Genomic DNA, 15,087 nt, shown 5'->3' on the forward strand with positions numbered 1-15,087 from the left:
ACTCCATCTATCCGGTGCCAAATGCGGGGCTCGATTTTAAGGCCAGATTATAAATTTTCATTAGTTGGGAGTGGTCAAAATTCCATCTCTGATGGGAGGAATTCCTGAGATAGCAATGGGCAGCAGTTCTGCTGAATTTCGTGATGGATTGAAAACTGAACAGACACTTTCTGCAATGGATCTATTGGACCTTTTTCCAAATATGCAATTGTACATGTGTTATACAGCCAAGAGCTGCTCTGTGTGATTGCTCTTGTGATTGTTTTATGGTTTATTGACAGAACTGTAGCCGTAATCAACCATATAATTACCAGCCTAATGATCCTAGGGGTTATGATACTGATCTTTGTGGGAGCACTGTATGTGTACAGTTATGGTACAACTCCTAAAGCGAACGGAACGGTCCATGTTGGTAATGCCAGTAGCAGGTTCAATTTTCCTCTCCATTTTCTTTCAAGCTGAATCTCCCAGCTCTTGATCTGAATAGCATTGTTGCAGTGGGGATGCTTCTGCTCAATGTTTATAATGTCTTGTGGATACGTAGGGTGAGGTGTTGCTCCACTCACTGCCAATCCCCCACGGGCAAGGCTGCTGCCGGTGCTGCTGCTGCCACCCGTGATGCTGCCATCACCACTGCTGCTGATACCACCACTCATACTGCTACAAAAACAGCTGCCTCTACAAGTGCTGATACAAAAACAGCTGCTTCTACAAGTGCTGCTACAAAACCAACTGCTTCTACAAAGATAAAGTCCACTCCATTTCGAATCAAGCTAGTTCATCCTGTGACCAGGAGCAAGGCAAAAGCAAAACGCTTCTCCCTGAGACATCCAGAGTTTCTTCGAGGAATGATAGAGACTGAAACTGAGGAGGCAGAGGATTCTAAATCAGATGATGGAGCAGGTACCTCTCAAACAGATAAAAAACCAGGCCCTTCTCAAGCAGACAGAACAGCAGATGACGACAATGACCTTGTCCAGCCTTTCTCTATGGAAGAACCGCGCCTCATGAGAAGGGACTTTTCCAGCACTGATGCTGAGGGAATTCTTCCTTGGTTGCTCTGATGCTTTGATAGTGGTGCTGAAACCTACAATGTGGATGAGAGAGAAGCCAAGCAGTTGGGATCCCTGGCCAGAGATGCTGGCATTGATAGAGCACTTAGTAGTAAGATGGGAACTACCACCCTGTGGGAATGACTTCTTTCAGCTGTGAGGGAAAGATACCCCCACAAGAGTGACATTGAATGGTGACAAAGCAGAACACCCACTCTTGAGAAAGCCATCACATACTGGAGAGAGATAGCTGTGTGAGAGGTGATCTGTGATAAAGATGGACTTACAAATCCTGATGATGTTCAGTGTGACACACAAATGTTCCAGAGGTTTGCTCAGGCTTTACCAGCCTGTGCCTTGCTATGAGGTGACCTGAAAGAAGAGTGACTTTAAATGGGGTTCTGACCAACAGAAGGCTTTTGTGCAGATCAAAAAGGAGATTGTGCAGGCAATGGCCCTTGGACCGGTATGAACAGGGCCAGACATCAAGAATGTGCTCTACACCTCAGCAGGGCACAATGGTCCTAACTGGAGCCTCTGGCAGAAAGCACCAGGGGAGACTCGAGGTCAACCCTTGGGATTCTGGAGCCAGAGCTACAGAGGTTCCGAGGCCAACTACATGACAACTGAGAAGGAGATACTTGCAGCATGTGAAGGAGCTAGAGCCGCTTCAGAAGTGATGGGCACTGAAGCGCAGCTCCTCCTGGTGCCCAGATTACCAGTGCTGAGATTCATGTTCCAGAGTCACCTTTCCCCTATCCATCATGCCACCGATGTGACTTGGAGTAAATGGACTGCATTAATCACCCAGTGAGCTCAAAAAGGAAGGCCTAATCGTCCAGGTATTGTAGAAGCAATTACAAACTGGCCAGAAGGCACACACTTTGGAATGCCACCACAAGAAGTGGTGAGACGGGCTCAAGAAGCTCCACCATATGATCATCTACCGGAGACTGAGAAACAATTTGCTCTTTTCACCGATGGCTCCTGTCGTCTTGTAGCGAACCGCCGGAAGGGGAAAGCTGCCCTGTGGAGTCCTACATGACTGGTTGCACAAGTAGCTGAAGGAGAAGGTGGATCAAGTCAGTTTGCAGAGGTCAAAGCCATCCAGCTGGCTTTGGACATTGCTGAGCCAGAGGGGTGGCCGAGACTCTATCTCTACACTGACTCATGGATGGCAGCAAATGCCTTTGGGGTTGGCTAAAGCAGTGGCAGCAGACCAGCTGGCAGCAAAAAGGTAAACCTGTTTGGGTGGCTGAGCTGTGGAAAGATATTGCAGCTGGGGTAGAGAAACTGGTGGTAAAAGTGCATCCTGTAGATACACATGTGCCTCTGAGTCGAGCCACTGAGGAACATCGACACAACCAACGAGCAGATGAGGCTGCTCAAGTGTTCCAAATAGACTTAGACTGGGAACGTAAGGGTGAGCTCTTTCTGGCTCGATGGGCCCATGACACTTCAGGTCATCAGGGCAGAGATGGAATATACAAATGGGCTCGTGACCGAGGGGTGGACTTAACCATGGACACTATTGTGCAGGTGATCCACGACTGCGAGACGTGTGCTGCAGTTAAGCAGGTGAAACGGTTGAAATCCTTGTGGTATGAGGGGAGGTGGTCAAAGTACAGGTATGGAGAGGCTTGGCAAATTGACTACATCACACTGCCTCAGAGCCGCCAGGGTAAGCGCCATGTACTTACAATGGTGGGAACAAGTACAGGATGGTTGGAAACATATCCTGTGCCTCATGTCACAGGTCAGAATACTACCCTGGGCCTTGAGAAGCAAATCTTGTGGAGACATGGTACTCCAGAAAGAACTGAGTCAGACAATGGGACTAATTTCAAAAACAGTCTTGTCAGTGCCTGGGCTAAAGAGCATGGTATCGAGTGGATTTACCATATCCCATACTATGCACAAGCCTCAGGGAAAGTTGAAAGGTACAATGGTCTCTTAAAAGCTACCCTGAAGGCAATGGGTGGTGGAACTTTCAGAAACTGGGAAAAAAAAAATGACAAAGGCCACCTGGTTATTTAATACCAGGGGATCCATCAAGGTGGCTGGTCCTGCTCAGTCAGACCTTTTACATACTGCAGATGGGTATAAAGTCCCTGTGGTATGTGAGAGAAACCTGTTGGGTAAAAGTGTTTGGGTCCATCCTGCTTCAGACAAAGGTAAACCTGTCCGGGGTGTTGCTTTTGCTCAGGGACCTGGGCATACCTGGTGTGTGATGACGGAGGATGGTGAAGTACAATGTGTACCTCAAGGTAATCTGACGCTGGGGGAGAATCCTTCATTTGACAGCTGGTAAAATATAGAGACTATATGTAAGATACGGTATGCCATCAACACCTGCCCCTCTCATAGCCCTTTTTCTGCCTGTCCTGAGGGTTTCACGCTCAGATGTTCCTCTTCATCTCTGGTCCTACCAGTCCCACCAAGAACCGCTTCTACTCGAAGGGGACGAAGGAGGTCTCTTGTGCAGCGACTGGCTCAGGACTGGATGCTCTGGGTCATGGCCACTCGGGTCTTGGAGGCTGACCTTTGGGCTCAGGGACCTCACAGTCTGCCTGGGCAACCCACCCGAGTACTTCATGATGCTCACAAGGCTTTTGGTTTGGATTCCTCGTCTCCAGCCTGAACCTCTCTAGTTTCAGGAGTTGCCACCACCTCTCTCCCTCCCACCAGGCGGTGCTGGGAAGAGCCCGTCCCCATCCCCTTGATGCCTTCCCCAGAGGCAGGGGGGTGTGCTGTGAGGTGCCCCGACGCCTTCGGGGCTGCATGCTGGGGTGCAGGGCTACTTGGGCAAGGGCCGAGGGGAAGGACAGGCTGTCATGAAACCCTGAGAGGTGATTGGTGAAGTCCCAAGCAACAGGTGCTGGAGCCACCCAATCAGGTTGGAGTTTCAGTTACCGGCACTCCAGCTGAGCCCTTGGTGAGGCTGGAGCGGTCAGTGTCCCTTGGAGCTGAGCTTGCGATTGTGGAGCTTGTTCCTGGGAGATCTTCACCCTCGGCGCCAGAGCCAGTAAAGGCTTCTCCCCGGCCCTGCCAGCTGCAGGCAGCCGGGGCACCAGGAGGCACGCTCGCAGCAGCAGAGGTGAGCTGGCAGGGAAAAGCTCATCCTGAGGAGCTGGGAGGGTTTCCTTCTGCAAGAAGCTGGGCATTTCTTTGCCCCCTGCCCAGGCCAGCCCATGACTGGGGCTTCTCTTGCTTTCCTAGTGTGACACCAGCTTCTGCAGAGCTGTTGGGAGGGAGCAGCGCAACATGCCCACCTCCCCCCCACCACAGCCCAGGGAGAGCAGGGCTACGGAGCTGGACAACCGCTGTCCCATCTGCCTGGGCAGCCGAGAGGGCACCAGCTACGTGCTGCCGTGCCTGCACCAGTTTTGTTACAGCTGCATCCTGCACTGGGCCCGCAGCAAGCCCGAGTGCCCCCTCTGCAAGAGGAGGATCTGCTCCATTGTGCACTCGGTGCAGGCAGATGACAACTTTGAGGAGCATGTCATCTTGCCACCTGCATCTCCACCAGCTGTCCACCAGCAGTCAGGAGGAGGTCCTGGCCATCCAGCTGTCCACAGCCCTGCAGCATCAGGACAAGAGCCTGCGGGGCTGGTGCCCGGGGCACCTCCAGGTGACCTGCAGCCCGACATCTGGGCGACTCTTTTCCAGGAACGCCCAGCTCTCCTGCCGACCCTTGTGCCCTGGATCCTGGAGGAGCTGGAACTGTCCATGCAGAACCAGCATTCTGTGGCAGAGGTGATGGAGGATCTTGTTGTGCCCCTTCTGGTCCTCTTCAGGCTGGAGGAAGACACACTGAACCAGCTCCTGGGGTCCTCCCTCCAAAACGTCACGGCGACATTTTTGGAGCCACCTGTTCAGGCCGCCATGGAACGGGCCATCAGGGAGGCGTGCCAGCTGCTGGGCCTGCAGGGTCGCCGTGCTGCCGAGAGGCAGGAGTGTCCTGCTGCCTCCCGAAGGCATCCTCCTCTCAGCAGGCCCCGTGCAAGAAGAGCACGAAGGCGCTCAGCCCCTCGGCGCTCCCCTCCCGCTGCGCCGCCCCAGGCACAGGTGGTGGAGTCGGGGCCCAGGGCTGCAGTGGGCGGCCTCCAGCCTGACACCTGGGCCACCCTGTTTGACGACCACCCGGCCCTCCTGCAGCGCATTATGCCCTGGGTCCACCAGCAGCTGGGGCAGATCTTTGCGGAGCAGCCTTCCGTTGCCGTCACCCTGGGGGAGCTCGTCACGTGTGTCCTGGGCCTCTCCGGGCTGGACCAAGAGGCCCTGCTCCGGCTGCTGCAGGACAGCCTCCAGGATCGCGCTGCCAGGTTTGTTGAAGACCTCCTCAACGTGGCTGTGCAGCGCTGCGGCAGGGAAGCTCACCAGCTGCTGGGCCTGCAGGGCCGCGGGGCTGCCGAGAGGCGGGAGCGTCCTGCTGCCTCCCCAAGGGGGCCTCCTGACTCCGGTCCAGGCCCCTCCAGCAGCCCTGCGGGAGCCCCTGAAGACGAGCGTCCCACCACCTCAGCTGCTGCTCTTCAGGGGGCTCCCAGAAGCACCACCAGCATCCCCATTCCCGCCCGTGGGGAGCAGGAAGAGCAGCTTGAGGATCCGGAGGAAGCTGTGCCCGGTCCCTCGACTCCCAGCCAGGGCAGGGACTGCTCCCCTGGGAGGCCACGGCGAGCCCCGAAGAGGAGAGCCAGCAGTCCCCAGGACTCCTCCCAGCCCCCCAAGAGGCCACCCCGCCAGCAGCAGTAGAACGAGTCGTGCTGGCTGGGTTGGGGAAGGCAACCAAGCCCGGTGTATTTAGCGACTTGTCAAAAGCTGTTCAGCTTGTAATGGTGCGTTTCAGAAATCACAGACTTGGTCCCTATGAGTGAAGCCGCCAGCCAGCAGTGGGACAGCCCTTCCTGCCTTCACGTTGTCTCATCTCCAGGCTCCACCAATTAGGAAGTAAGTGAAACCTGGAAGAGGTTGCCCGGGAGCAAGAAGCAGAGGAGGAGGGAGGCAGCGATGAGGACATGATCTCCCTCATCTTTGCCTGGCCCACTGGCTCCTGCGCTGCTGATCTGGGGTGAGTCCTGCTGCCACGTCCCACGGGCGGGCAGGAGAGGTTCCCGGCCATGCCCCTGCCGCCCTGTGCGTGGGCTCTGCCCGAGGCTGGGGGGCAGCAGGGCCTGATGCTGGTTCTCCTCTCTTCCTGCAGCTCCCGGCTGCTGAAGGAGCTGTGGCTGGGCACCCTGCAGGGTAAGGCGGGGGGAGGCTGCAGGCGCAGCCGGACGGGGCAGCGCAGCTCCCAGCTGGGGAGAAGTGCCCCTGTGGCTGCGGCAGCTCTTGGGCAGAGGTGCCTGGAGAGAGGGAAGAGGCAGCTGGGGGCTCAGCCAGCTCTCTGCCTGTCTCTGCCTGATGCACAGCAGAGCAGAAGGAGCCAAGGGAGCCTACGAGACCTGCCTGCCACTGCTCAGAGGCTTGGAGGAAGAGCTCAGCTGCTGCCATGCCGTGTCTCTCTGGTCTGGGCTCTGTCCCCCCAAGCACTGCTCCTGCAGCCCAGTAGCGGAGGTATCACTGCTCACCTTCTTCCCCTCCTTCTCTCTTGCCCAGTGGAGGACCTTCAGAGACAGGAGCCTGGAGAGGCTGTTGGAGGGCCAGGCAGAGGTGAGCATGGCTGCCTTTCACCTTCCGTGGGCTGGTACGGGTGCCAGGGAGGAGCCGTGACAGGGATCAGCTTGTGCAGGAGGGCAGGGAGGTTCCTGTGGTGCCATTCCTGGAGCAGAGAGGGTTGAGGAGCCACCAGGAACACCAGCATATCCAGGCTGGTGGTGCTGAGAAGTAACCCGCTGTGTGGGGCCGGGAGCCTGGGAGGGCAGAGGGTCCCAGCTGTGCCATGCTCAGGCTGCTGGTGCTGGTGGCCCTTTCTGCTGCGGGGCTGCTCTCTAAGCGCAGCCTGGTTCTTGCAGGCTGATCCCAAGGAAGGGCCTGAGACATCCCCATCGAGCAGCAGAGGGGGACTTCTCCGTGTACCAGGTGAGTTTTGGAAAGAAAGGCAACCTCCTGCAAGAGGTTGAGCTGCACTCACTTGTCTCCTGAGTGTTGCCATGCAGGTTGAGCAGCCCAAGGGACAAGGAGGAGCAAGGAGACCCACTGAGCAGCAGCCACTGGACCTGGTTCTGCGGGGACACAGCTTGGAGGAGGGCAGGATGATGAGGGCTGGGACACGCTGTCCTGCTGTCATATCGGCTCTCAGGAGCCTCTGAGCCAGAGCCACAGCTCCGGCCACTGGCTCCCTGTCTGTCCTTCTGCAGTGCTCAACACTGAGCTGCAGGCAGGGCTGGCTTCAGGAGTGTTGGCCTGGTGGTCTCCATGGATGGACTCTGAATGGTTTTCCTTTGCAGCAGGGGAGAGCAGAAGCAGCAGCAGGAGGAGGAGGAGCAAGGGGCTGCCCCGGCCCCCTGCCCAGGCTGCAGGGCAGGCGGGCTCTGGCTGCAGCAGGACACTCTTTGGGCAGCCCCCAACAGTGCTCTGTGGGGAGGATGACATGCTGCACCAGCCCACCCAGGTCAGCCAGCCTGGACAGAGGGTCCCAGCCCTCCCTCTGCCTGCTCCACAGGCAGCGTCCCCAGTGGGGATGGCAGATTGGGTTCTCCAACCCCAGCAAGGGAGCTGGGGTTGCTCTGGCCACTGCTGTTGGAAGGCAGCTCCTCAGCCAAGTCGCTGTCCTCCTGCCTCTGCCACAGGAGCTGCCGGACGTCCTGCAGTAGCAAGGACCGACGGAGGAGGGGATATTCAGCAGAGCTGCCAGTGGGATGGAGCCGTGGGAGCTGCGGGAGGCTCTGGACCATGGTGAAGACGTGAACCTGGGAAGCCAGCCTGTGCTGCTCTTGGCTGTCATCTCGAAGGTGAGCACTTCTGACCTGCAGCTGGAGGAGCTCCTGGCTGGGCTGGAGTGTGCGGGAAGCGGCAGGCTCGCAGGGGAGGGTGGTGGGACAGGAACACTGAGGGCTCAGCCGGGCTGCTCAGGCAAAGCTTGCTGGGCAGCTCCAGCCTGCCAGGGTTGGGAGACACTGGGCACGGGGGTCTGAGGGAATTTCCCCGAGGTTCAGGGCTGCTGAACACCCCGATGCTTGCACACAAGTGCTTCATCAGGGTGCCCCGGGAGAAGGATGAGCCTGGGAAAGATCGACCCCCTGTGCAGCGACCAGCTCAAGAAGGGTGCCTTCAGAAAGCAGAGGAGGTCCCCTGTGCAGATCCACCCGGCCTTCACAAAAACAGCCCAACAAGAACCACAGAGTGAGGCCAGCCCAGCTGCTTCAGTTTGCCCCCCCACTAACATCCTGAGGGTCAGCAGAGAGTCACAGCAGCTGGTGGAAGAGTTGAAAGAAACCACTGGCAGCCAGACCTGGGATCCTGTTGATGGCCAAGCAGGGTAGAAGCGCCAGCAGCCCTCACCCGACCGACCCGCCAGGGTGGTCTGGCTTTCCAGCTTGGCCTTGTTCACCCAGGAAGAGCAAGAGGAGCTGAGATGCTGGAAAGGTGATTTGGACTGGGAAGCCATCTTCAACACCAACCTGAACGCAGACTTGTCCACTTTTGGGGATCTTGCCCTTCTGCCTCCAACCAGCCCCGTCATGCATGCCCTGGACTTGACGGTCCATGGGCAGCATCCCAAAGGTCCCCAGGGGCAGGGACAGGTTCCTCACCGAATCCCATCAGAACAACCTGGGCTGGGACAAAACCTTCATGGCTGCTGCTTTCCTGCAAAATCCCTGGGATGAAGGGACAAGCGATTGCCTCACCAACACTGTCAACATGGAGGAAGTGTTTGAATGTGGTGATTCCCCTTTGCCAGAATGAAAAAGGTCTACACATCCAGCAAGTCTGCCTCTTTAGGTGTTTTTATAGAATCTATTCTATATTGTCTATTCAAATAAACCTGTATTTTTAGCATTCGAATTTCTTAATAGGAAGGGGCTAGAGGAAATGCACTTTTGGAGTTGTTTGATATTTTCACTGTTTTTTTTTTCACTGCTTTGCTGATTGTTTAATGTTTGATATTTCCACTGTTAGTTGTTTGACTGTTTCACTGTTCAGCTATTTAAACGATTTACGTTTACACCAAATTCCTTCAGTATTTTGCTGTTTAATTGTTTAAATATCTTATCTTTTCAGTGTGGATTTTTCACCACTTCACTGGTTAATTGTTTAAATGCTTTAATTTACACTGTTCAATTGTTTTACCCTTTTGCTGTTTAATTCTTTAAATGTTTTAGATTTACACTGCTTAATTTTTTGACTGTTTTGCTGTTTCATTGCTTCAATGTTTTAAATTTGCAGTTTAATTATATCATTGTGTAATTGGTTAAATGTTTACATCTTTCTTGTTTAAATCTACTTGTTTAAATCTTTCATAGTTTCACTGTTTAATTATTTCTCTGTTTCACTGTTTAATTGTTGAAATATTTTATAATTACACTGTTTAATTTTTTGACTGTTTTGTTGTTTCATCGTCTAAATGTTTTATATTTACACTGTTTAATTAAAACACTGTTTACTTGGTTAAATGTTTTATATTTACACTCTTTTCACTGTGTCCACTGTTCTGTAAAGCAAGACGACAGGAGGGACCATTCCTAAAGCAGCAAAAGGTTTTGTTAAGGATCCAGCACTTGGTCTTGCAAGTTTATGCAACACATACCCTCAAAATCTTCACAACCATGTCCTTGTGCTAAAAGCAAAAAATCTATGGCAGCTCTATTTTGCAATGTAGCATGGCGAACACTGTCAACATCTAACAAAAGACCAGACAATGCTTCGCTAGTAGCATTAGTTTCTTTAGCAAGTCAGCATCCAAGCTTATCTAAAAGCCCTAATGCTTTTGCAGCTGCAACCCCTCGTACAAAAAAGGATGCAGCCCAGCATTGGCCCAGAGACCAAAACTTCAGGTTATCATCGCATTCAGGGGTATATCCATGAATGCCACGTTCCTTCTATGAGGAAAACGATGCTGTAAAATCATAGATGTGTTAGGAGTTAATAGGAAAAGGCGTCCCAAACTACAGGGACCCCCTTTTATGTAAATGGGATGGTGGGCCAGGCTCTGTCTCCACAAATAAAAAACTTTCCTGGTGGTAATTGCAAGGGAACATTACTGGACTTAGATGTTTTAGGTGCTGTATAATTGCACCAAACACTTTCATTTCTAAAAATGGGGTGAGCTGAAGAAACATCCCATACTCTAGGTTGATTTTTTCCCCTATAATTAAATTTGACACAAAAATCCATTTTTAACAATCCCAAAACCTCAGTCTCTTGTGGTTCTAATTTGACACGTGGGAGATAGGGGGTCCATCCATCTCAAACCTTAGCAGGGTTACTGCCCTGGACCATGGTCTGCTGTGCCATCGGCACTGGCCATTTGTCCAGCGGCAACCCAACGAGACGTGGAAAAGGGGTTTCTTGGAGAGGCAGTAGCCAAACACAAGGTATCTTGTCCAGTCAGGTTTGCCAGTGTAATCCATACATTCTCCTCAGGAAGGGGGTTGCCCCAAAGGATTTGGGGCTTTATTCCCATTATTATTAAAACCAAGCAACCAATCATGTTCCCAATGGCTAAAAGAGTCGGAATAAAGTCCTTCCCAAATGTTCTGATGATTTCTCAGTTGTCAACAGCGTCAGAGGTTTCAGGTGTTTGATGAACAGATGCAGGGCCTGGGCTGCTGTTTGTTGATTGCAGTAAGGGTTCACGGAAGGGCCTCACATTGTTTGCTGGGATCCATCTAGGGCCATTCTCTGTGGAAACACAAGCATAACCTCTTCCCCACATGACAACAGGATAAGGTCCCAAAACCTTACCTGTTTCAGGATCACGAATCAACAGAGGAGCTTTCGTCCATGCCTCAAGGGAGGCATTTCCATTAAAATGCCAAACTATTGGAGGATTTTAATCTATTAAAGAGCAATTTAAAAAATTAAAAACATACAAAGCTTTCTGTAATCATTCCTCAGGAATGGCAGTCCCCATTCCCCCTTTCTGTTGTTGTAAAATGCACTTTAAAGATTGATGAGATCGCTCCATCAAAGACTGGCCCGTAGGGGAATGAGGAATACATGCATGATAAAATAGGGGTGAGGCCATGAATCTAAAAGAAAAATCAATGCCTGTAACAAAAGAAATAAATCAGGATGTGACACATCACGCAATACTGCTGCTTCGGCCCACTCAACAACTCATGCAACATAATCTGAATCCGTGATAAGATTAAGTGGAGTAGACCACCTTCGAAAAGCCCAAACAAGTGCAGCTAGTTCCACAATTTGAGGGGATCGGGGAACAGCAGTTATGTCTGAGTCCCATCGATTAGACTGAGAATGCCACCATAAAATGACTGATTTGTGTGACCTCCCAGACCCGTCTGTAAAACCTGTAAGGGCCTGTGATGGCTGGTTGCTTCTTTTAGGCATAGGCACCAAATTAAAGCCAGTGGTAAAAAGCCTGTGCTGAGGTGGATGGGATGTAAGTTGGCCTGTATAATCTGCCAATGCCACAGCAAAAGTGTCTGACCGCTGGTTTAGCCACTGTAGATAAATATCGGTAACAGGCAAACAGATACAGCAAAAGTCCACGCCTGCCAGCAACAACAAACATTGCCAAGCCTTAACCATCAAAAAGGCGAACATCTTGTGCTGGGTTAAGATAGTCTTTGTTGGCTGATTTGATAAAAAGACCCACTCAATAATGAGCAGGGGATCTGACATTTGAGGATCCCACTGAAGTATTAGCGCATGAGGCTGCTGGGCAGGATTTAAAAGAATAAGGTGAAAAGGCAACCCAGGAGCCCATCGATGTGCTTGCCTGACCATTATTGCCGTGGCAACCTTCTGTAAAGATTGAGCGGCTTCTGGGCTAAGACTGCGAGGAGAACGTAAGTCAGCGTCCCCTTTTAACAGGGCAAACAGAGGGGCTAGTTCTGCATTGGAGATTCCTAACAGCGGTCGGACCCAGTTTATTGTTCCCAGTAATTTCTGTGCATCATGTAGGGTCTCAATGTTTGCCTTTATCTGTAAGGGCTGAGGGGTTATGGTCTGAGCTCTTATGTGCCAACCTAAATATTTCCATGGTGCTGTTTTTTTCTGAACCTTTTCCGGCGCAATACAAAGGCCTGCTTTAGTAACAGCAGCCGTGACAAGGGCTAAAGCTTTCTCCATGGCTTTCTGGTGTTGTGCAGCCACGAGGATATCATCCATATAATGATATAATAATGCATCAGGCACTGCAGCCTGAATAGGACTAAGTACCCTAGCCACATACCACTGACAGGTTGTAGGGCTGTTCTTCATTCCCTGTGGCGGAACAACCCAGTGATATCTCTGTAACGGAGCTTGCATATTGACGCTTGGGACTGAAAAGGCAAATTTAGGAGCATCGTCCGGATGCAATGGGATATTGAAAAAGCAGTCTTTAAGATCAGTAACAGTTAGATGCCAATGTCTGGGAATCATAGTGGGAGAGGGGAGCCCTGGTTGGAGGGCTCCCATATCTTCTATAGCGTCATTCATTTTTCTTAAGTCATGGAGCAAGCGCCACCTGCCAGTTTGTTTTTTAATAACAAAAACTGGTGAATTCCATGGACTAGTGGAAGGCACAATATGCCCCCTCTTTAACTGTTCCATGACTAGTTCTTGAAGGGCGCGAAGCTTTTCTAGTGGTAGGGGGCCATTGATCTACCCAAATGGGAGTGTTTATCTTCCAAGTTAACTGTAGGGTGTCGCACACTTCAATGACCCCTCTAAAAATGGGTCTGAATAGAAATCCCTCATTGTGATAACACATCATGCCCCCATAAAACCGTAGGGACAGGTAATACAAAGGGTTGCACGGGGGCCATATGGCCTTCTGGGCTCCGGATTTGAAGCAACTCAGTACTCTGGTGACTTTTGCCAGTTCCCCCTATTCAGGCCAATGCTTGAGATACATTAGCATCGTGGGGGCCACTTGGCCTGAGAAATGACCATTACATCAGCTCCAGTGTCTATTATTCCACTTAATGCTACTTGTTGTCCTTTATAGATAAGGATACATTGACACATAGGGCGTTTTTGTGAAATGGTTTGCACCCATAAAATCTGTGGGTTCCCTGTAGATCCAAACCCTCCCCACCTTTGTTGTGGTTCATAGGTGGAAGAAGTGTTTTCCCCCCTAGAAACCAGCATCAGTTGTGCTATACGACTACCTTTCGGCACTGTACAGGGAGGAAATGGGGTCCAGGCCATGATTTTAATTTCTTCATTACTGTCAGAGTCAATGACCCCAGGTAACACAAAGAGTCCTGACAATGATGTAGATGATCTTCCTAACAAAAGTGCCTGCATATTAGGGGGTAAAAGTCCCAAAACATTTCTTGAAAGTAAAAATGAACAGAAGAGTCAAGTAACGTTACTGCGTGGGAGGTTGCCAGGTCCAGTCCGGCGCTGCCAGCTGTTGCTGGGGGAAGACTTGAGGCACTGATGCTTCCCTCTGCTGAGGCTGTGACATCGGCTGTAGCACTTGTGTCTGCGAGCGACGCCGACCCGCGCTCCGTGACCGGTTTCCCTGCAGCAGCTGTCCCTGGAAGTTATACTTAGATCGACACTGATTAGTATAATGACGTCCTTTCTGGCATCTCGGACAGATCCCAGAGGCTCTAGTTCTAACCCCCCCTTTTGTTGCCAGACAGTCTTTTTTCAGGTGTCCTGGTTTCCCACACCCATAACAATTCCCCAAGCCTGATGGACCTTTCATAGCTGCAAAAGCGGCAGCCATAGCCTCATATTTATGATCTACAGTACCTATCCTGTTACAGGCTTCAACCATCTCAATCAAAGTAGGATTTTGATTAGGCGGGGAATTCAACAGCTTTTTACAATCAGCATTAGCATTTCCAACAGCTAGCTTTAACAACAATATTTCCCTAGTTTCCGAGTTATCAATTTGACTCTTCAAAGCCTGTTTCAACCTATCAATAAACTGCATATAAGGCTCTCGGGGTTCCTGAGTAATGGTGGTAAAAGCCTTTTGTGGTCTTTGTAAGTCAGGGACCTTGAGAAAGGCTTTTCTAGCCTCTTCGCAAACTGCTTCAAGGGCTTCCCGCGGACACTCTCGAGCTTGCGTCACCGTGTCTGTATGCTGACCCGTGCCAGTAAGGTGTTCAAGGGTAAGCGTGGCCAGTGCTGCATTGTTATGTCCTGCATACGTTAAGTGGAGGGCCTGAAGCCCCCTCCTCCAGTTTGAGTCCCATAAGGAATACTGAGTCGGGGTCAGTAGCAGCTGCGCTAAAGACTTTAAATCATGAGGAGTCATTACATACATATCAAACACCGAATTAAGGAGGCTGGCAAAATATGGGGAGGAAAGCTCATGTTCTGTGATGGTGTGGCGGAGCTCCTTAATGACCGAAAAAGACAGGGCTTCCCATTGCGGATTCCGCCCCTGGGCTTGGTACATGACAGGAGCAACGATTCTCTCAGCAATGTCCAGGTCTTTCTCTTTTAGAGCCTGCCGTCTTATAGAAGCCCTGGATTGGGGGGGTACAGGGCCGGCTCATCCTCCGGGTTAATAGAACCTGGGTCTAGGGGGTTATCTGGAGTATGACCTGCTGCATACGCACCCAAAAGTTTGGAATGTTGGGGTGGATTTTCTGACATGGGTTCAGTAGGTGATCCCCCTGACAGTAACAAAGGAGGCACTGTAGGGGTTTCCACAGAAGCAGTGGCTTGCGGTCCTATGCTCTGTTCTTGGGCTTTCAAAGTCTCAAATATCCCCCTCCACCATGGGAGCATGCGCTCTGCCCCCACATTCCCGGTTGCTGCCACGTCCCACAGTTTAACACCAACATTGCTACAAAATTCCCATGTAAAAACACCAGACGCAGTCACGGTGGGTATTTTGATCTGCACCCACTTAAGCACCGCTTTAAGGTCATGCTCGGGAAAGTTCCTCCCATGTTTTTTAAGGAGACACTTCATTAAATTATAAACGTCTCTTTCTGGGGGAGATACTTGATTCCCC

At 51.6% G+C, this 15,087-nt stretch overlaps 1 pseudogene; it reads left to right on the forward strand.

Annotated features, from left to right (window-relative positions):
- Positions 1-8,163: 8,163 nt before the first annotated feature.
- LOC127396012 (forkhead box protein J1-like) lies at positions 8,164-8,897 on the forward strand (annotated as a pseudogene).
- Positions 8,898-15,087: the final 6,190 nt, after the last annotated feature.

Source organism: Apus apus, chromosome Z, assembly GCF_020740795.1.
Source record: "Apus apus isolate bApuApu2 chromosome Z, bApuApu2.pri.cur, whole genome shotgun sequence".
In the NCBI taxonomy this organism is placed as follows: Eukaryota; Metazoa; Chordata; class Aves; order Apodiformes; family Apodidae; genus Apus; species Apus apus.